Genomic DNA, 22,791 nt, shown 5'->3' on the forward strand with positions numbered 1-22,791 from the left:
TTTAAAGACGTGACTACCATTCTAAAAGCTAACGACGGACAGTTAGCGCGATGGCTCAATCCGAAGTCGACGTTCGGCGCCGCAAACTGAACCCGCGATCCAATCGCGAACGGTACTATCCGGTAACGTTCGATTATAAATGACGGAAAGAAAACGACGAACGCGATTCTTATTATACGTTTTTCCGAACGACGAATAGAAAAGGCTACCGCTACATCATCGGTTCTAGAAAATCCCTCGTCACGCGGGAAAACTCTTTTTTTTTACTTTGTTCTTTATCCGGAACGGGGCGGTCCGAAATACGGTTAGAAGATCTTGAAAGAGAAGCCGCGATGAGTCAATTAGGCGCGAGGAACGAGAGTCATCCTTGGTAACACATTTTCCCTCAAAACGGCATTATACGTTGGCTTCTTAATAGTTAAGTTAACCGCGATAATAAAAGCCCCTCTCGATTAGAGATAACCGTATTACGCGACGAAATAATCAAGCTTCACTCGACGCAACCAGTGATGGGCACTCTCCCCTCACCGTGAGATCAGTGAGAGGTTTGAGAGAAAAAGAGATGGACTCGCTGGGAAATGAGAGAAGAGTGAGAGTAGTTGCATAGAGTATTAACGGAAATGAGAGGCGATGAGATTAGATGTATTTTTATTAACATTTATTTAGATGAGAGCGAATTAAAATGTATTTAATGTAAAAATTAAATTTGTCCAATCCGGAGTTGAAACTGAGAGGAGTTTAAAATATTTTGAGCGGGATTGAGAGTAGAGAAAAGGGAGCTAATTGAGAGTTTTCTCATTGGAAATTATTTCAGATCGTAATGAGATGAAAAATCTTTGTGAGTGAGATGCGAGTTGAGAGAAGATAGTTTACCCTAGATTTTAAAGATATATGTGCATAGTTAGCACGAGAAAGTAAAATGTTGTTTCCTTATATTTTTTTTATAATACTACATTAAATGTTAATGGGGGTTATGGAACTTTTGTAAAATGATAAGAGCCTTTTGAAAAGAGCGATGGAATTTTGGACAACTATTGTGAGAAGAGCTATGGTTATATAAAATGAGAGATAGGTATTGGAGCATGATTGAGAGAGAAGATGAGAAATTGTTAGAGGAGAGTGAAATGAGTAGACTTTCCAACTAAAACGGTGTTAAATTTGTTAGATCCGGACTGTCAGGCGAGAAATAGAAGAGTTTCGTAGATTTTAGAGTGTTTGATGCCATAAGATGGGTTTTACGAAAATATTTTTAAGAGAGAGAGCGAGTTAGCGGTTGATTGTAATTTTTGGCAAGGAGAGCGAACTACGTAAGCTTTAAGTTAATCTTTAAAAAAAATGAGTTAAATGGAGACTCGTTACTATAAAATTTACTTGAAAAGAAAATAATCTCACGAAAAAGAAACAAAATGTGAGAGGGTGAGAGGAGTTTTCAATTTTAAGAACCGAATCTGAGATGAACGAGAGCAAAGTGATGGTTTTCGAAAATGCCCATCACTGGCCACAAACTCGCTTTTCCATGATTTCATTAGCGCATAAATTAGGGCAGCAAGATGCGAGCCAAAAAGGAGAGCCAAATCGAATGTATGCCAGAATGGTTCAGCCGAGCGCGTTTGTGCGCGGAAAAGGATGATATCATTATTCTAAATATAATACAAGTTCTCGCTTCACTATTTCGGGAAGAGCGTGTTTATTCGCCTTAATAACCTTTCATTGTTTTGACGCTTTTACCCGACATTACCATAAACGCGTACAGCGAAAATTATAAATTTATTCGTTGCCAAGTTAAACGTTACATTTTTTACTCTGAAAGAAAACGATTCGTACAAAGCCGTCGGAAAAAAGTTTTTCAAGGATAAGTATTTTTAATTACAATAACCATACACAGCGTTATTATTTATTCTAGTGTTGTAAGTCGGAAAATTTTCCATATTTCATGATTAATCTAATATATAATTTAAAAGAAATAAAATTTTAACAACGACGGATACTTGATGGTATTATTTTTATTAAAATATTTAAAACTACGTGTAGTTTTAAATATTTTAATAAAAATAACCATGGTAAAAATTTTTAACCTGTATGAGTCTAATATATTGTTTACAAATTTAAATAAAGCGGTATGTTCGCCTAACTTTTTCGAATAATAAAGTAAAACTAAACATCTAGACTAGTTTAAACTGATTAACAATGTAACACTATTAATGTTTTGTAGTATGTTTACTGATATTAGACATTTCATATCAATAAAAAGTTAAAAACAGTAAAAACCTTTAAAAAGTAATTTGTGTTTCAATTTTTTATTTTTCCGATTTTCTGGAAAATTTTAGGATATTTTATTTTTCCGGAAAATTAACAATACTAATTTATTCCCTAACGCGTGTGTTAGATATTCTGGAAATTTCCTCAAACCGATAGCGTTTTTGATAACGAAAATAAATTCCGGTACTTAATTTCGAACGTAAAATAAAAAGGTCGTCACCAACGCTCTAATTATTTAAAATGGGGCTACGTTTGTCATAAGCGAAGCGAAATGAAATTAAATGAAATCTGACGTTTTAAGTTATACGCGGATTATCCTCTAGGCCATTGGCGTCACCGCGAAACCGCGGCCGCGTCACGTAATAAATGGCCTAAAATTTGAATGTCAAAACAAAGTAAATCGTCAGAACGCGTATAAGAGAGAACGCGGTCGAGCTCTTCCGAACTTCATCGTTCACGTCTTCGGAGGAAGGGGACGGGAAGCGCGATAAATGAGACAGAAAACAGTATGATTACGGACGGAAACCCTTTCCGAGCGAATATCTAAACTACGATTAGCGATCCACTATAGCTTATCAATCCCATTAGCCCAACCCCGGCTCTTCAATAACGAAGGCCCTTTCACGAAGCGACAATGCGCGGGACACCCTCTATACTCAAGATTTACGGCCTAAAAGCCGACGGAAGAAGCCAATTAAAGACAAAGTTATAAACCGGGACGAGACGCTCTTATTTATCCGATCGGACAGTCGAAGAGAAGGCGGAGATAAGGGTAAAGTCGACGACTTAAAGAACCCAACGCGGTTAAACCGCTAATATCGGAATCTAAAACAAGCCGGGGTAAGCTTTCCCAGCAGAGCGGACGGTACTTCGCCGGTTAGCGTCCTCGGTTCACTCTTTAAATAACTTCATTTACAACACCGCAAGCGCGTCGAATTCCCCCAAGTCGTCTAAAGCCTTCAATCTAGCGCTTAACATTCCCGGCAACTTCGGGACGCGTCGCTTCCGTACGGAGGACAAGCTTGATGGAACGAGACAGGCCGACGTTACCGAGTCCCTCCCTTTCTCGCTTCGACTAATGAAGCCGGAAGATTGGAAATTTAAATTACACATATCACGAGGAATATGGCCGTAAACAACCCTCCCCCCGCACTACCGGCTTTGAGGCGGCGCCAGGACGCCAGGACGGGGGAGGGGGGATACGTCGCGGCGCTATGATATAAATTGAAGGGACGCAACGACGGGAGACAGAGCCGATCCGTTCCAATCGGGTAAGCCAATCCATTCAAATCCCCGCACTCTGTCGAGGGTACTACTCTCCGCGTACATGGGTGCCTATTACGAGTATAATGTCGCGCGATTGCTATTGGATTGGATTGGCAACGCTCCGACGTCCCCGCTGAAAAAGAGAAAGTGTTGGCGTGCCAGTTCATCAAAATCTAATCCAAAGAATTAAAGAGTAGCCGAGATACGTATAAAATTGACCTTTCAGCCGGACGCGTCCAAACACGGTACTCTATTATACAGTATCCAGGGAACACATGGTTGCCAGTACGCGTATTAAACAGCCCAAAATGGCGGAAAAATCAGCAAAAACTACGGCTTTCTTAGTCATTTATTTTAAAAACCTTACGGCTTTCTTGATAACTATCTCAGATGTTGATTCGAGAAAAACTGTTTAAAAATATTAAGATATAGTTAATGTGATATTAATATTGTACCTATGCGTAGTGAAAACGAAAAAATTTATTTTAATTCTATATGTAATTCCTAAGCAAAATACCCCACTAAATGCAAACGCGCGTTCTCCATAGTTCAAGTATATAATAATAAATAATAATAATAATCAGCTAGGCTAATACAAAAGGCACCACCTTAGGCCTAAATCATCAAGCGACTTTTAAAGCCCTTAATTCAGGTGGCCGGGTTACAACGCGTAGGAGGGTGGTGGCAAGCCCCGCATGCCACGCGAGCCAACAGCTCCCTACACTAACTATTACCGTTAACCTCTACAGGTTTTATGGAAAGGATAAACCGAAGAACTCGGGGGAAAAATCCTTAAACCAGTGGGGAGAGAACGTTTAAACTCAACGCGGATGGAGTTGTTCCGTCCCAGGTAGTCCACTTCATTCTGAACACCCGTGTGCCGCGTGTTTTTCCATTGTATATAAGTTCATCATATCATCATCTAACGTATCTCTGTTTACATTTTACTGTTTTCTTTATTTATTTTTATTCAGTGTATTTTACCATATTGTACCGGTAGAGTCATTGACTCCTCCCTGTTAAAAAAGGGACCATTGTAATTTATGGACGGTATTAAAGTCATTCATTCATTCATTCATTCCGCGTGTAGAATACTTTTACAGGCGTCTGACCTACTTTTGACCTATTCACCAAGAACAATTCTAGAATATACATTTTGCAAAAAACAGTAATTCGGGCGGTCTTCAATGATGAATGGCAACACTGCGAGACGTAGGGAGGGCAGAAAGTAGACCGCGGTATTCATCCTCCGCGCGAATGTCGACAGTTCTGACTCCTCCCCGTACCCCAATGCCAAGACTGCTCTGACGTTGATGGAACGAGCCTCGGCGGTATCGTTATGTTGTCTCATAGGGAAATCATACGCCGGCCGAGCTTTCACAGCGCCTGAAAAAGGAGCGAAAACCCAGTACATTTCGATCGGATTTTTTACAGCGGTTTTCCCATTCGTTTTTTTGTATGCCAATAAAAGGGCGCTAGTAGAGAGAGAAAGAGAGAGACAGGCTTGAAAGCGAATGGAGGAGTTTCCACGATAGCTTTCACAACGAGAGAACCGATCATATAATGAAACCTTCTCTATCTTTACCGGCGCCTTTAGTGGTTTTAGGATTACGGGCAGGTGGAGGAGGTTGCGGTGGGATACGAAATCGAGGCTTTCTTGTTAAGCCCGTCAATTAGTTTCACCGAGGAGCGATTTCGATTATTATCCCCCAAGTTCCCAAAGGAGTTATATAAAATATACACTATATGGAAACAGGACCACTGCTTTAATTTAAGAGTATAAATATTAAAGCTCATTTTGTTCGTTGAGCACTCTACGGTCAAATCGATAGGTACTTCATTTTAAATAGATCTCCATTATGAAAATGTACCGTACATCTTTTGGGAAAAGTTTGGTAAGCCTACTGCACATACGTTACTTTTGACCTTTAAAATTTTGTAAAATTTAAATAAAAGGAACAACAACGATACAACGGTTTGAAACAAACTCAGTCCATTGGGATTTTCCATTAGCATTATATTTGAATTTGTATAAAATTATACCATAAGCACCATTATAACAATAAACGTGTTATCGTCCTTGGTAGTAGTATATTTCGCCTTAGGTATATTTAGACACTAGGGGGCTCTGTACTGAGAGTTAAACCTAGATTGCGCAATAGCTCTCAGCTCTGACAATCAGTTCGGTGATAATTTTTTATAATTTTCATACTTATTGTTATGTTACTTATGATATTACTATACTAAATTGTAGTATATAAACGAACGTATATGTAATATATAACATAAGTAATGTACTAAATATAAGTATGACACTTTACAATGCTTTTGTTACTAAAACCTATTTTCATCACTGAGAAATGAGTGGAAAGATAATTCTTAAGGGGGAAGACTATTCGCCACCGAAAACTACAGCTGCGCCACCTAGTCACACTGCCTAGAACTATATTTGGGTGATACGGGTAATGGCGTTATGTGAAAATGCGCGTTTTATAACATCAATTAAAACATTTTACTAACGATTTTAGCATATTTTTTAAAGCGTGTTCGAATGTTTTGTATTAACAAAGGTGTATATACGACATTTATTTATTAATTTTGAACTGTCAATAGGTATTGAATTCGTAAATATAAGTATAAATATTCGAGTTTAATAACACTATGAGTAGGCCTTGGAGAATTCATACACGGGATCAGTTTGAAAGTTTTAAAGGTATGTAGGAAATTTATTATTATCTTCACATTAGAACAAGCCCAGATTGTTCTAATTTCATAGACTAGTAGCTTCAGCATTTTGTATAATGTATAATGTATTTTAAATAATTTTATTTGGTATATGAAGCATTTTTTAAGTATATTGGAGAGTAGTCTACTCTTGATCCATAGAATAAGGTGTGCGGATGCTTAAAACAAAAGTTAAAATTTTAAGTTGGTGATGGAAAACACAGCATTGAAAGTGTCCATTGTTCATGCAATAGTGGGTAAATATATTTTTTATTAAATCCCAATTCTTTAATGTAACCTGTTTTACTTATTATTCTAGAAATTCAGGCTTTTGCAAACATGCAGTAAATTGCTGGTCTATTTTATATATAAAGATACTGAGAGCTATCCCAACTTTCTGTCTTTAGAAGTGGGGTAAAATGAAGGAAAAGAACTAACTGTGCCTTCGGTATTGTACGGTAATAAAATGGTTAGAGTTGCGAGGGTTAAATTTGGCTGGCTCAAAAAGGTTTATGTACTCTTATTTGGTCACTTAGTCTCAAAAATGTATTTCTAGCTTTTAGTCGGGATGAAATATTTGTGGAGAGTCCATTTGTAGCGAAGATAATATCAATTGAAGAGGCAGTGCCACAAAATAACTAAGTTGGAAAGGAAGGAATCTACTGGCTAACGACTGTAGAGGCTACTATGGAAAAATTCAGCTAGGCCTTTTCATTTTTTTGTCTATTCTCTCAAGGGCTATTTTTAATTGATATTAAGAGAGACTGACAATATTTGAAGAAAAACGTTGTCCAAATATATAATTTTTATTTTAGATTTTAGTTAAAGAAAAGTTAAAATTAAATTTACACTTCTAGTCAAGGAAAGTTTTATTTTTAATATGTTAAAATAGTTCCTATTTTAAATTTTGGCCAATTAGTATTTGTAGATAACAAATGAACTGAACTATTTATGTTATGAATTTTCTACTCAAAGCCATGTTAACTAAAAAGGCAAAAACAAATGTATTATAGAATTAATTCAAAGTTAAAAGCAATTAAATTCATTGAAGAAACCACTTAATTAGAAATTACAATAGAAGTGAATAAAATGTTAAGATATGCAAATAAGTATTAAAAATAAAAACCATTTGAATTTACAGTATTATTTTTAATCATATTGGGATCTGCGGCAATAGCTCGAAATGTTATTAATCAACTCGAAAACTCATACCGAACCATCAGGGTGGCAAAGATAGGAAAATTGGGGTCCAATACCAAATAGAAAAATATGCCCTTTTAACGCATAATTTTGTGGGCCTCAATGTAATATTTTCCAGCGATAATGACAATCGAACGGCTTGACCTAAAATTAATTTAATTCATTAGCATTTCCTTATTTTGCAGTATATAATAAAACAGATCACCTTTAAAACGATTGACAAAATGTAGGGTCCTCTCTTTTTATTTAGTTACATTGGGTTTGTAATAAGTCTACATGGTAAATTATTGCTCGGAATGGCACCGCATTTCATGCGTCTCTTGAATTATCTTCATCTAAATGACAGTTATTATGATATATATTTAATAATATTAACTTTAAAATCAGTAATAACAAATAAATTTGTGTCTCACCATTTCTTTCTAAAAAGTCTTTATCTTTAAAATGGGCGCTGCAAATCTGTGCCCACTAACTAATCTTCCCTGATTTTATATTAGTTAACCACACATTAAAAAGATTTTTGCATTTCGGAAAATTGTGAAACGATAACTCCAACGTTCTTTTCTCACCATTTACTCGAATTGTAATATTTTTAAAGGCAGTATTACTACAAAAAGGCAATTTATGCCACCTCTGCGCCTACAATCCGCCATATTAATCGTTTGTTTTGATCAACAAAGTACGCAGACAAACCAAGCTGCAGGGGTAGGGACTGTGGTGCCGCCTATACCCGTTTCGCTAGCGAATAGTGGCCATTGTCTAATTTCGCGTTATTTCAAGCTGAACTCTTTTAATTTTGTATTTTAACTTATAAAATTAATATTTAAGTGAAGATCAGCCACTTGTTTAGTGCTTAAAATAATTTTGAAAATTTTAAATTTAAAAGTAATTAAGTTATTCCGTTTTAGTTCGGACCCACGGAGCTAAATAAGTTGGGCAAGCGCCCAAACTACCCTTTAGTTAGGACCTTATATCTCGTTAACTATTAATATTAGAATTATCAAAATTATTTTAAGCACTAGAGGAAGGTTCAGCCTAATAAGAAAAATATAATTCAATTATGTAATTGTTAAAACAGAAACGTTCAGCTTGAACGAAAAAGAGGCTTTTACTGTATTCTTCCCCCTTAAGTCAATAATCCTTAAGTAGTCTTTGTGGTTGGACAACGAATTTCAGCCAATTTGAAAAATATAGATTGATGACGTTACATACGAGCCAATTCTGTCTTTAGAAATGGAGTGTTGTAATAATTAATTTTACGTTCCGATTCCGTAATACATTAATAATTTTTCCGACGTAAGGGTTATTTTTCGTATAAGAATTAAAAAGAGTTTTAAATTTCCCAACTCCTTTGCTGAAATGAAAACAAATGGACGGAAGAAATTACATTTCAGCTAGAAGCAACAAACAACCAATACAGTAACACACTACATCACTTTTGTAATACAAATGTCATTAGGTGTTAATATTCAAAGAGTCTTTGATACTCCAGCAATCCAGGCAGAATTATAAACGAAATCGCTTCCTGGTGGTACAAATTCGATATTATTTGACGTCACTATGAATTCACACAGGAATCCATACCCCTACTTGGAATGCTAACCCTGCCGTATCGCGTATGGTAAGATACCTCTGACGGCTTTGACAGGGTTTCCACAAAATTTTCAGATTCAAATTCCCTGACTATTCCGTTTTCCCTGACCATTTTAAGAGATTTTCCCTGACTTATTAAGACCAAAATTTTTCTTTTATATTTTACTATTATCAGAAGTTAATAAATTTAGATGGACTTATATTTCAGTAAAAAAGGTTATTGCAATGTTGAATTTGTCATAGATCTAGAGTAAAATTACCTTCAAAAAGTGACAAGATAAAATTGAATTCCCTGAATTTTCCCTGAAGTTTTACCAATTATTAAATTTCCCTGACTTTTTAGGCCCATTTTTAAATTCCCTAACTTTTCCCTGACTTTTTAGGTCCATTTTTAAATTCCCTGACTTTTCCCTGTTTTCCCTGACGTGTGGCAACCCTGTTTGACATCGCCTACGAGAGTAAAAATCCCCTTTGCACGCGCTCCCCTCTCACCTTGTTGTTTGTTAAGTTAACGTAGTGACGTCAAAAAAAACCGTCAGCCACATCGAGACGAAAATCGGCCGCGATGAGCATTCCTGATTCACACATGACACTTACGCGAAAATAAACGGAAACGAGAAAAAAAAAGAATAGAATGACTTTAACAAATTTATTTTTTCAACAAAATATAGACGATCATGAAAGTACGATCCGTTAGACATTTGAACTTAGGCCGCCATATATTTATAACGGTATAACTCGATAAAAATTGGAATTCGGAGAACGTCAGACAGAAAGCTTTCGACGGAATTTCGTCTCGTTTCGCTATTTTTCGGTCGTGTGAGACGCGGAAAGTAGAAACATTCTTTCAAATTCGCCGAGTGCCGCAGCGGGGTTAACCGCCGTAAAAATCCGATCACGTCCGCCGAGGTTATTTGCTTTAAAAAATTATTTCCGCGAGAAGAAGGGCGGAAGAAAAATTCAAAAAGATTCTCTATACTCAAATATATATTAATCTCATCACCGCCACGCGCGTGCCAATCGTCAAGTCACGATTCTCCGTTCTTTCTCTTAATATAAACATTTTACAGATATGAAATTAAAGGTCGAAAGTAGGGCTGTGCGAGTACTCGAAAATCGCGAGTACTCGGTTTCGAGTCCGAGTCGGGTACTCGGACTCGGGACTCGAAAATCATATTTCCAGTACTCGATCGGGTACCCGAGTCCTTCGCCAAGGCTAAAAAATTACTCGAGTGGACTCGAGAATATTAATAAATACCCGGCGAGTCCTCTATTTCCCGTCGAGTCTTTTTCTATGAAGGCGAGCCTCATTTCTAGTAGCTTGCTTTGCTTCCAAATATTACGCAAACGGCGTGGCAATAGTTTTCTTCCAGACGGCCAACTTCGATGTGCAATCAAAGTTACGCACGATCGTAGTTGGCCGTGGTTTCCCTTAATATTCTTGACTCATTGTTTGGTTGCCAAATCCCACCCGATTAGTTTTACTTTTACTTTCAAAGTTTTTAGTATTTTCTAGAGTAGAGTTGAGGCGGGGTGGCCATTGGTTAATTTTAGATTTAAGTTACTTTAAAGTTTTAACTTTAGTCATTAGTTTTTTCGGTTATTTAATAAAAATAATTTCCAAAAAATGAGTAAAATTAAAAAACAAAAGCCATTTCAAGAGGAAATTTTACCACCAGAAGGAGAAGGACATAAACAATAATCATTTAAAAAATATTTTTTTCTGATTTCAAATGGTTAGTATAAATTTTAGGGCTCGAATTGGACTCGCTCAGAAAATTTGGACTCGCATTGGACTCGAAAGAATTAAAATCAACTTCTTATGGACTCGAAGGCTCGAACGAGTATTGAAAAATTGGACTCGAAGACTCGCAAGTCCAATTTTACAAGACTCGGGACTCGACTCGAAACCCAAAAAACAGGACTCGCACACCCCTAGTCGAAAGATATTCGGAGCTTTAACCTTCGAGTAATTAATACGGGGTTCATACAGAATTTTCGGAATTAATTTCCCTGATTTTTCCAGGCCAATTTTCAAAATTTTATCTAACCATTTTTGTACAATAAATGAATGGTTTGAGGTAAAATCTTGACAAATATCTAATATATTTAATTTATTTGCGTGACGTTTTGGAACAGTTTTCAAATTCCCTGACTTTTTTTAAATAGTTTTCAAATTCACCTACTTTTTGGAAGCATTTTTAAATTCCAGGACTTTTGGAACAGTTTTTCAAATTCCCCTACTTTTTGGAACCATTTTCAAATTCCCCTACTTTTTGGAACCATTTTCAAATTCCCCTACTTTTTGGAACCATTTTCAAATTCCCCTACTTTTTGGAACCATTTTCAAATTCATCTACTTTTTGGAACCATTTTCAAATTCCACTACTTTTTGGAACCATTTTCAAATTCCACTACTTTTGGGAACCATTTTCAAATTCCACTACTTTTTGAAACAGTTTTTCAAATTCCACGACGTTTTGGAACAGTTTTCAAATTCCACGACGTTTTGGAACAGTTTTCAAATTATAGGAATTTTTGGAATAGTTTTTCAAATTCCATGACTTTTTGGAAGCATTTACAAATTCCAGAATTTTTGGAACAGTTTTTCAAATTCCACGACTTTTTAAAATCATTTTCAAATTCCCCGTCGTTTTGGAACAGTTTTCAAATTATCTGTTTTTTTGGAACAGTTTTCAAATTATCTGTTTTTTGGAACAGTTTTCAAATTATCTGTTTTTTGGAACAGTTTTCAAATTATCTGTTTTTTGGAACAGTTTTCAAATTATCTGTTTTTTGGAACAGTTTTCAAATTATCCGTTTTTTGGAACAGTTTTCAAATTATCCGTTTTTTGGAACAGTTTTCAAATTATCTGTTTTTTGGAACAGTTTTCAAATTATCTGTTTTTTGGAACAGTTGTCAAATTATCTGTTTTTTGGAACAGTTGTCAAATTATCTGACTTTTTGGAACAGTTGTCAAATTATCTGTTTTTTTGGAACAGTTTTCAAATTATCTGTTTTTTGGAACAGTTTTCAAATTATGTTTTTTGGAACAGTTTTCAAATTATCTGACTTTTTGGAACAGTTTTCAAATTATCTGACTTTTTGGAACAGTTTTCAAATTCCACGACTATTTACAACCATTTTCAAATAATCCGACGTTTCCAGGTTTTCCAGGTAGTGTACAAACTCTGTAATAAAAACTTATCGTAAAGCGAACCATCCGGATAGACGTCTTGTATATAGACGCTAGAAATAGAAAGGAGGTTCTTATCTATTTCCGGTATATTGGCAAACGGAAGTTGAAGGATGGGGTGAAGTTTTTTTGCACATCACACAAATAAAGATTATTAGTTCTTTTCTTATCTTAAAGGTTGATTTAAGAGAAACTGTTGGGCGTAATAAAAGTCGTCTTCAAGATACGCTCTACATTTAGGAGACCGATATGCCGTACCGCGTTTGAACGGAGCCGGGAAAGACGGGTTAGGGAATGGCTAAACGGTCTTTTAACAGAAAAGCTCTTATTATCTCTGGCGAAATAAAATAGACCAGAAGAGCCAATCGACTGTAAAGCCCTATTCAAATATTTGAACCTCTGTTGGGGAACGTAAAGAGCGCTTCAAAACGAGGCAATAAAAATTAAAAAAGCGGCCGAATTAATTCTGTGTTTATTTTTAGCGGCGCTGGCCGTTTTCGGAGGGCAAAGAAACACGGAAAAGCTTTCCGTAAAACGCTTCCATTAGGAGGGAAACAATATGTCACGGTTGCCACGCCGGGAGTTAGCGCCATTTGATACAAAATTTGCGTAAAATGTGTCAAGAACGGTCGGTTCGAATAGGCAAATGCCGACGGCCGCTAAAGGCGACTTACTCTCCCCTTCCCTTCGCCCTCTAGCGGCCCACTCCGTAATTAATGGTTTTTGTCGGCTCCGGACGCAAACACCAGGGAAATTCGGAGCCAACGTCTGACCGGATCAATTTTTACTCCTCCGAGATTTCGAGGCTTTAGAGAAAACTCAAAAACAAACAAAAGCGGCTGGCTGTTGGCCTACGCCGATTCGAGAGCGCCTCCTATAATCGAACGCGACCGAAATAGCCACCACCGTCGAAGGTCGAGCGAGGGGTAAAGTGAGTATTAGTATAGCGCTACGGCGTTCCGCGTGGTGACGGGATCGCGGTAAGTTTGTTGGGGAGGGCTTCGTTATCTAATGGTATGTCGAGTTAAACCGCGAGTAACAACTCCGAAACTGCTTTCCATTTACAACAAGACCGCGAGAGCGGAGTATAAACGAAGACGACGATGAGGATGGAGAGGATGAGGATGGAGAGGATGGTTATGGCGGGATGAGGAGGAGAGACTGGCCACCACGCCAGCATTCCCCAATAAGCCGGATCCGTCCGAGTGCTCTCTTTCTCCCCCTCAGTCAGAGAGTAAAAATGCTTTTGCCGAGGAAGAGCTTGAAAGCCTTCTAACGAGCTGCGCGGCCCCTTCTAGTTTTGTTTCCGCCAAAGTGAGAGAGAGTTGTAAAGGGCCACCACACACGCCACTAAAGAAGAGAACGAAAAAGCAGAAACGCCCGGGTTTTTTATATCTCAGGGAAATGTTTCAAACCGAAATACGACAGACCGGAACTCGGGGGTAATGATACAGAAAAAAATCAAGAAGCCGAATAAAAAGCATCTTTTTCCTGGACAGGAGAGACGGGAAACGACGCGATCGAGGTTAAAAAAAAAGTTTTTCAATGAAAGATATACTTATCAATGTCATGGTATTACGCGGATATATATTTGGCTGGTTTTTAGGTAATTGCGACGGGATATTTCGTTACCTTAGTTAAAAACCATTGTAACTCTAGATTTAAATATAGCCCAAGATACCCCAACTCGGGTAAGGTTAAGCGGTATAAACCATCCGAGTGTCAATTTTATCGTGTTATTATCAAACCAAGTTGGCACTTTTTTTTTAATAAAAATCATATAAATAAATTTATTTTATTTTATTGAATACAATTTTTTTTTTACAATTAATGGCCTGTATAATCAACCGATATTTTACTTTCATGGGTTAGCTAATCTTGAATTAAATGAAATCTTAATTGAATTTAATTACTAATTAATATTTTAGTTTGCTCAGATTTTCTATATATTTTATTTTTTTAAGAAACTATTTTGGTCATTTCTTATTTCTAAATTAAAATACATTGCATGATTTAAAACAATGATGTTTCAAAAAAATTAGTTGGTTTTATTCATGATTTAAATAAGCCAACCCTGTTATCAAACCAATATAAATAATAACGCAAACAGCGACTTCGTAACGTATACCGATATCCGTCGACAACCTATTATTTTTTTACGGAATAGGAGACTAAGACCAGGCGCTCACTGCTCTTCGTAACGTCTCAGTCTCCGTCCTACCTTTCACGAGCCTTTGCTTCGTAACGGAGACAATGCCTCGTGGAAGGCAGGACGGATACGAAACGGAGAGCCAGTGGGCGCCTAGCCTTACGCGAAGCTTAACAGATACGGTATGAAGCGTCAATAAACGGCTATAGCTTAAACGTTATCGGAATAAGAACTTTTGGAGAAACAAGAGGAAAACTTTTCGTGGCAAAGAGGTCGGCTAACTACGGTTTGTAGGCCGTAAAAAGAAATGAAAGCGCGGTTTCTTATAGTACGATAGTAGTGGTTCCCTTAGCTCCACTTTCTCTAAGCGGTCGGCCCGTATAAACGTCCGAATCGATCCGTGAAATCACATTAAGTCAATCGATTAATAGATATCGGGCTTCCGAACTTTATTCAATTACCGAGTTTGTTTCGAACTATATCAGGAACCACGCGGGGATACCTCCCGCGAAATAAAACGGAGATCACGACGGACTATCTTTCAAGGAGCTCCTAAAAACACAAAAGACGGAAAAGAACCGCGCCACATAAATCTCCGAGGCGCGTTCTTCAAAAGGGGTCGGCCCATTCTGCCATGTACTCGCCTCAAATTGGTTTAATGGTGTCCCGCTAACGCGGGAACGATGGCTCTCTCTCCGCGAAGACTCCGAGGTCAAGAGCCCTACCTAACCCGTGACACGATGTCTCCGGAATCATTAAGTTTTTAAAGGTAGCCTTAGCGATGTTTCTCAACTGTTTAATGACGGCTTAACCTTATACAAAGCCTCCCGAGGGGCGCTCTAAATTGAATTTAAGTGAAAGCTCTCTATGTCTTTCTCAAAGAGTTTTACGTATTATCAGAAGTATATAATATTAAGTATCCATCGCGGGCTCGAGGTGGTTTTCAAAGGATGCGCCTTTTCCAAACTTTTTACGCGGTATTACTTCGCCTAATTATGTACACTTTTTGAGCCATACACTTACAAGGAGAGTACCCGAGGTGTTTATTGCCTTTTTTGTTCAAAGTCGGCCGTAATGTAGACCTATATGAGATATGAAATTTCCCAAAAGGAGACGTTGCACTACCCATTCGATTTGCCATGGCAACCGAAAATGTTTTGGGACTACATTACCCCCGACTTTGAACAAAATCGGAAGGAAACACCTCGGGTACTCTCCTTGTTAGATCATAGCGCCGCCGTGTCATTTACTTTTCGGCGCCGCCGCCGCCGATAAATTTTGATCCAGCCGCAGAAACTTTTTTGAGCTTTTCTATGTAACTATATTTTTTCTCTCAAAAACATAAGAATTTAAAAAAAAAATAATAAGGGGGATAAATTTTGCGCTTTCTTTAATAATAAGAAAAGGATTTTAGTGCTCTTATTTATTGTAGATGGCGCTAAATTAAACATTTTGGGAATAATTACTTACGGATTTATTACAAAATGTCTTGACAACATTATAAGCGATGATTTATGTAAAGAAACTTAGGTCAATTCTGGCAATGTTCTGTATAAAAAAACACGGAAAATTGATATTTTCCTTTTAATATATCCACGTTTGAGACGGCTGGCGCCATCTGGTAAGACTTCGGACATTTTAAAAAGGCTATTCCGAGAGTTTTATAGGCGGACGTAGAAATGACCTGCTCAATTTTTATTTAATGATTTAGTAATAAAAATTAATTTTTAAATTTCAAACGCTCGAATGTTTGAAATATCAGCAATGCGATGACAGTTTTATAATTTCTTTACGATGATTTCTCTTTGCTAGATCTAATCAAAAACTCGAAGAACTGTCTCAATGTGCTAGTCCGAAAATAGCGAGGGAACGCGAAAAGGTGATCACACGCATACGCGGACATCTAGATAATCGGACTATAATGGTAAAATTACAAAGCGTATTTATTTCAATGTAATAATATGATACTAACATACAGGGAATTTCGGACACACTATATTTATCAAAAAACATCAAAGGAAGCAGGGTTGGCATAGAACCAGCCATACCGGTTATAGCCACCTGGTTAAAACCGGTTATAGCCACTAGAAAAAATCCAGATTTTTGTGGCTTTTAATAAAAAAAAATTACAATATGAATATTTTAGTAAATTAATAGTTTTTATTTAGAAATTTTGTTCAGTTTTTGTTTCATATTTAGAAACCGGTTTACTTTTACCAGTTTTTCGGTAGGTTTAAAGTTCCAAAGTTCGCTGCCTCGCTTCTGTCATACACAAAAACTAGGGGGAATTTCCCGAGGAAATCAAAATAATTCAGTTATTTTATATAGTTATTTCGCTTTATTTGTTTAGTTTCTTATTTACGACAATAACTGCAGACAATTTCTACTTACATAAGTAAAAGGTACTGTTTATATTTTAGCCGGTTATAACAAACTACTGAAACGTAGGCGGACGACTTTAAAGTAACAATACACGGTGAATACCAAATCAATTGGCAACTAAAAATCTTCAAATTTAAGAATTTTAGGACGACGATATAAACAAGGAGGATAGGAAGAGAGGCGAAGTAGAAGGGATGAAAGCGCCAGCATCCTTGTAAGAAGCTTAGCGTGCACTCGGCGGGAAAATTTCGGAAAAATGGCGGCAAGATTGCGGCCGCTACGCTACGTGTTACCGCCATTTTTCCGAAATTTTCCAGCTGAGTTCGCGCTAAGCTTCTTACAAGGATGCTGGCACGTACATCCCTCCTACTTCGCCTCCCTTCCTATCCTCCTTGATATAAAATTCATCCGACCATTTCCGTTCGTAATACCGATCAAATATTTATAAATTGGACTATAATTAAATAATTACAATATTTCGAAATATCCATTTGTAGACTCCTAAACCCTAAATTGATTAGCGAATCTGGGAAAATTCGTCGAAATAGCATAAACGCCAACATCATCAATAACGCGTTTAGGTGGACTCCGGCGTTTAATACTATACTTAACTTTATTCCCCATTAGCCTCGTTTCGCTCTGCTAAGGCCGAAATGGACGCCATTTTTACGGAAACAAATTTTGACTACGGAGGAGAAATTAAGACGCCTTCTTTAATAAGCGGAGAGCGCTCCCTCTGCCGGATACATCCTTAATTAAACTAATAAATGAACCTAACTCGGGTAAAATCCCCAAACTGGCTTAAATTCTAAACCAATATACGAACTACTTAAAGATTAATATACGCCAAATGAATTTCGATGGACGTAACGAAATTAGAATTCCGAATTTGGTTCGTCTCGACGATAACTTCGATTGGTAGGACTCTAATTCCTATAAATTACAACGTTTTAGGTAATAACTCTATTATGCAATATTAAAATTATCAAAGGATATACAGATCAAAGCTTGAAATGGTGAATACCACTCGTATTAATAATTAAACTCATTAAAAGAAGCCTTAGTTTATTTTGGGAGTAGCTACGATAAATTTAATAAAGAGTCGAGAGGGAAGTTGGCAGTAGAACGTCAAGATGGTAAATACTGGAAATCAAAACGTCTCGAGACCACCAGGGGCTTATAAACCCTTCGAAATGAAAACTGCCGAAATCGAAGGCATCAAAAATAATCCCCGATAGGAAATTCGAAAGGCCAGACGAAATAAATTCTTCAGCAAAGAAGTTTGTTCCGGAGCGCGTATAAACAATTGCGCGTTCCAAAAATCAAAAGAGCGAAACGGAAATATATTGGCCGCCTACCGGAGGAAAAGTGAGATACGCGCTTATGTAAGAAATCGACGTCACGACTGATTTATAGACATTTTCTGTAGCAGAAGGAACCGGCGTAGTACTGAAATACACTCCTTTTCTTTTGGCTGTCAAGCAATGACCGATCGCGAAAGAAACCTACCAATCCGAAACAAAAACATTGCGCGAACGACTGTAGCGGTATTTCCTTATGCCTTATACCATAAGTCACATAATAACAATAAGTATGACACTTCCTATTGCTTTAATGCTAATTATCTAACCGAACCTTTTTTCGGCACTGATACTCTCTTCAAGCTGTGACTTGGACTCGCGACTTACCGTTTTGGATGACTACTTTTTGATACAAATTTAAGCCTAATATCGGAGAGCAGTGTGTCAGAATTTATAGCCCGGTGTAACTAATAACAGAGACCATACCACCGGAGGCCTATCATCATAGTGCCCTACGCCAGCGTCCACCTAGCCCGGACAGGTGACAAATCCAGCATGGTTAGTAGTACCCTACTACTGATGATCGGAGAGGACGTTCTGGAGCCGCGAGGGGCTTTGGCTTTGTTTTGGAGCCCGCGTGCGAGTCATGCGAGAAAAAAAACATGAGCTCGTGGCGCTGAGAAAAACGTTTTTAATTTTAATCATTTTCGCCTAATATTCCGCATATCTATCAGAAGCCTGATATTTCGGCTTAGCGGAAATCTCACGTATTTTAGACACTAGAGGGATCTGTGCTGATAAAACATCTTGATTACGAAAAAACTATGAAAATCAGTTTGTTTGTAAATCTCGTTAATTGCCATACTTATTGTTATTATGTTACTTATGCTTATACCGATAATGTATTTAAGAGTATCTTTCAGGCCTTAATCGACTAAGCTCCATCTAGTATCGACCGTAAGAAAGTATTATATCATCATTCGAGATAATTTATATAATTAATATAATTAATTAAGCAAAAGTTCAATTTAATCATTAATTTAATTCACGGAACTTTAATTTAAACGGAATTTTACGATTTATTTATTTTTAATTCACCATAAATAGTATTTAAATAATTGGTAAAATCCTTATTATTAGATCCAACATATTAAAACCAGTTTCCAACAGATGGTGTTACGGTTTTAAATTTAGGTAGAATCAAAAGTAAATGAGCCGCAGTTATAAAACTGCTATACTACCCATGTTGAAGGCATTTACCTTATGAAGTTACATTTTGATCTCGAATTTGACATTTTGCTCGCTGCTAGGCAGAACAAAGTTTTTGTTCTTATGAAACTATTTTTTATGCATAGAAATAGCTATACACCCAATTCCCAAGTGCAATTTATCGCGTCAAAAGACTGGGATGGAAATTAGCTTTTATTTGACTCGATTTTCTCATTATTTTTATAAGGAAAACGCCCTCCGATTCTGAGCGCTATTTCGATGACTTCGGTTCATTTACTTCTGGTAGAATTAATTTTGCAAATGGGACGACTTACACGTTCTCAGAAACGTAAATATTTTCTTGGTTATACAGAGATTTGTGATGGTAATTTATAAGGTCAAAAGGTTAACGACATAATGTAATTAGGAGCGTTAAAAGCGCTGAGTCTCCGCGACGTTTGGAGTGAATAATTAATTCGTAAGTAAAGTCGTTCGAAAGATTGTTCGTGGGAGAAACTTTTCGCCACCGATTCGAAATGTGAAGGGAACAAACCAAGACGAAAAGTGTAAATATATAAAGACTCGCGTAGCTGTAGAAGTCGAGTTAGAAGAGTGTCCTTCCGACGATCAACCAGGGATGCTTAGAGTAGAAACAAAAAAAATAGTAGGAAAAGGAAAGTGTATAGGAAGATATTTCTCCGCTGACGACGATTGAAAGTAGCGCCCGTTGAAAGCGGCTGCCCGATATGAACCAAGGCGATGGTGCGCTTGGGACTGGTTGGATCCACTGAATAAATTTCCCGCACAAGCAGACAGCGTGTAACAAAGTACCGAATGAGTAAAGTATATTTATTTTTATACTATAAGCTACTCCGTAGTCGCGGGGCCGGCAGCCAGATGGCAAATTGAGTGCGTAACAAATAAAACCATATTAAATTAAGAAAGCAAACCTAAAGAATCTTTGGAAAGATGTCCGCTACCCCATTTCGTATCGCCGCGTTTACTTATCGATCCAATACGAGGATTGAATTAGGTCAAGAAATATAACTATAGAGGGGGAAAGGGGATAGGAGCACCTTAATCAGAGTACAGCCGCTCTTCTTTATCATCCGGCGAACATCCGAAATGATCAAAGACGGGATTTTGCAGCTGCTACCACTCTCTACGCTTTACAAATTAAGCGCCGACGCAATCATATTGATGGCCCGCGGGGTAACAAAAAAGACGCCTTTTGTTCTTTGGATTTCAATCGGTTTTCACGCTTATTAAAATCCGAAGCCGTTCAAATTAAGGCATCGAAACAATGCCTATTAAAGGTTAAAACACGACATGTTTCGAAAGGTTTTATCAAGTTAGTGTAGGGAGCTGTTGGCTCGCGTGGCATGCAGGGCTTGCCACCACCCTGCTACGTATTGTCACCCGGCCACCTGAATTAATGGCTTTAAAAGTCGCTTGATGACTTGGGCCTAAGGTGGTGCCCTGGGTATTAGCCTAGCTGATTATTATTTATTATTATTTAACAACAACTTATCTTTAAAATAATAATCGATATACTTGATTATGAAATTAAAAACGACTTCGTTACATTTGCCTATTTAATACAAGATAAAAAAATAATTACAAGTTCGACTAGTTTCGTCGTGCCTAGCATGATATCCTGAGTATGTCATGCTAGGCACGACTAAACTAGTCGGACTTGTAATTATTTTTTTATCTTATATTAAATATGCAAATGTAACGAAGTCGTTTTTAATTTCATAATCAACAACGCATATTGAACTTGCAATCATCTAAGCCTTAATCGATATACTATAGAACCATTCGACTTTACTTATGTTAGCGTTTTCTTGATAAATCAAAATGTTCGACTTCCTTGGGCAAATTTAAATTTAATTCGTAGAAGCCTGATATATTTAGGATCAAAATGGTTTAGCAGCCCAACCAGTGAGTTAAAATTAGAGTCAAGAGCTGGAAAGATATCAAATTCTTTCTATACAAATTTAAAAAAAAATGTTAAATCTTATCAAAATATATTTGATTATCGTTTATATAAATGTAATATATAGTAAAATTTAAATTTAAATGTATATGCATATGTAAATTAATAAAAAGTACGCGACCAATTGTATAAATGTTTTAATAACTTCCCCCTAAATACAAGCTCAGGGGGAACCATTGTGTGTGCAGCTTATTCAAATGAGCAAAATAAAACTGTAGTTTTTTTTATTACACCATAAAAATAAATAATACAAATGTACGTATTTTTATCTTCAAAAATGATTGGGATTTATTTCGTTACCGATAATTTTTCTTAAAATCGAACAATTCTCTGTATGTAAGAATTGAATTTTCTGTTAATGTCGTTTACAATTTACATACATGTAAAAAAAGGGATTCAAACGAAATGGTGAACATTATAGGTACTTAACATATTCCTAGAAATACTAATAATCCCAAACAAATCCAATTTAATTTTCGTGAAAGATTTGAAGGCTGGAAGAAATAGTAAATTCAATGGGCGCTAATCTTTTAAGAAATGATTGAAAGACAATTGAATTGATATTTTCGGAAGCGTAGTCATAGCAACCATATATGAACTATTCCACGAAACTAATTATTTTCAACGGAGCGTCAGAAAAAACGTTCTAAGAAAATATACCACTGGCAAAAAAACAATAAATATCCAAATCAGATGCCGGTGAATGAAAATAAAAGTTTTCAAGATAAGGAAGCCGAGATCTATTACGATGGCAATTTCATAGACACAACGCCACTGTACTGGACGTACCAACTTATAATAATCCCAAATATTATCTTAATAGTCTTTTTCGACGGGATAAAAAAGACGCTTTCATAGCCCCATATCGAATAGCCATAAATCAATATATCACCTCTTTCCAGGATAATATCCACGTATTTGTCGCTCTTATCAAGCGTGACTCCGCGAGATACCCATGTCCGAGAAGTCTAAACGCGTTCTTCGCGGAGAAAATCGGCGCTCGGGCTTCTGGCTAATGCGAGATAGAATAGTTGATGTATGTAAAATACGGTTGAAAGGCGGACAAACGGAAAGGCAGATGAGATAGGCGCTCTGTGTATTTGTCATAACAGATATCAAGCGACAAGAAAAAGGCAGAGTGATATCATTCCTCCGGCGGACGGAGAGAGGATAGCAATCACGGAAAGGAAAATGCCGCCTTTTAAGAGGCGGTGACGACCACCCAAACCTCGCGCGCGCTTAACTCGAATCGCCCAACCGGACGTTTATTTTTTATATAGACCTCACCGTGGCGTTCACCGAAACCCCCAAATGGAAAAAGTGGGTTAGAAATTTTTACAATATGGAATCAAGAATATTCTAAACTATAAAAGATACCTACTTTATAAAGAAATTTAAATAGTGTTGTAAGTCGGAAAATTTTCTGAAAAAAATTAAAAAAATTAAATTTCATGATTAGTCTAACATATTGTTTGCAAATTCAAATGAAGCGGCATTTTCGCTTAATTGTTC

The 22,791-nt window shown here is 37.0% G+C and overlaps 1 protein-coding gene across 3 annotated transcripts in view; it reads right to left on the reverse strand.

The window, feature by feature from the left end:
- Nucleotides 1–22,791, reverse strand: part of LOC149941086 (tyrosine-protein phosphatase 69D-like) — a 440,950-nt gene that overhangs the window by 142,071 nt on the left and 276,088 nt on the right. The window lies entirely within an intron of this gene.

The sequence above is a fragment of the Leiobunum rupestre genome, chromosome 6 (assembly GCF_980474605.1).
Source record: "Leiobunum rupestre chromosome 6, qqLeiRupe1.1.hap1, whole genome shotgun sequence".
NCBI classification, from domain to species: Eukaryota; Metazoa; Arthropoda; class Arachnida; order Opiliones; family Sclerosomatidae; genus Leiobunum; species Leiobunum rupestre.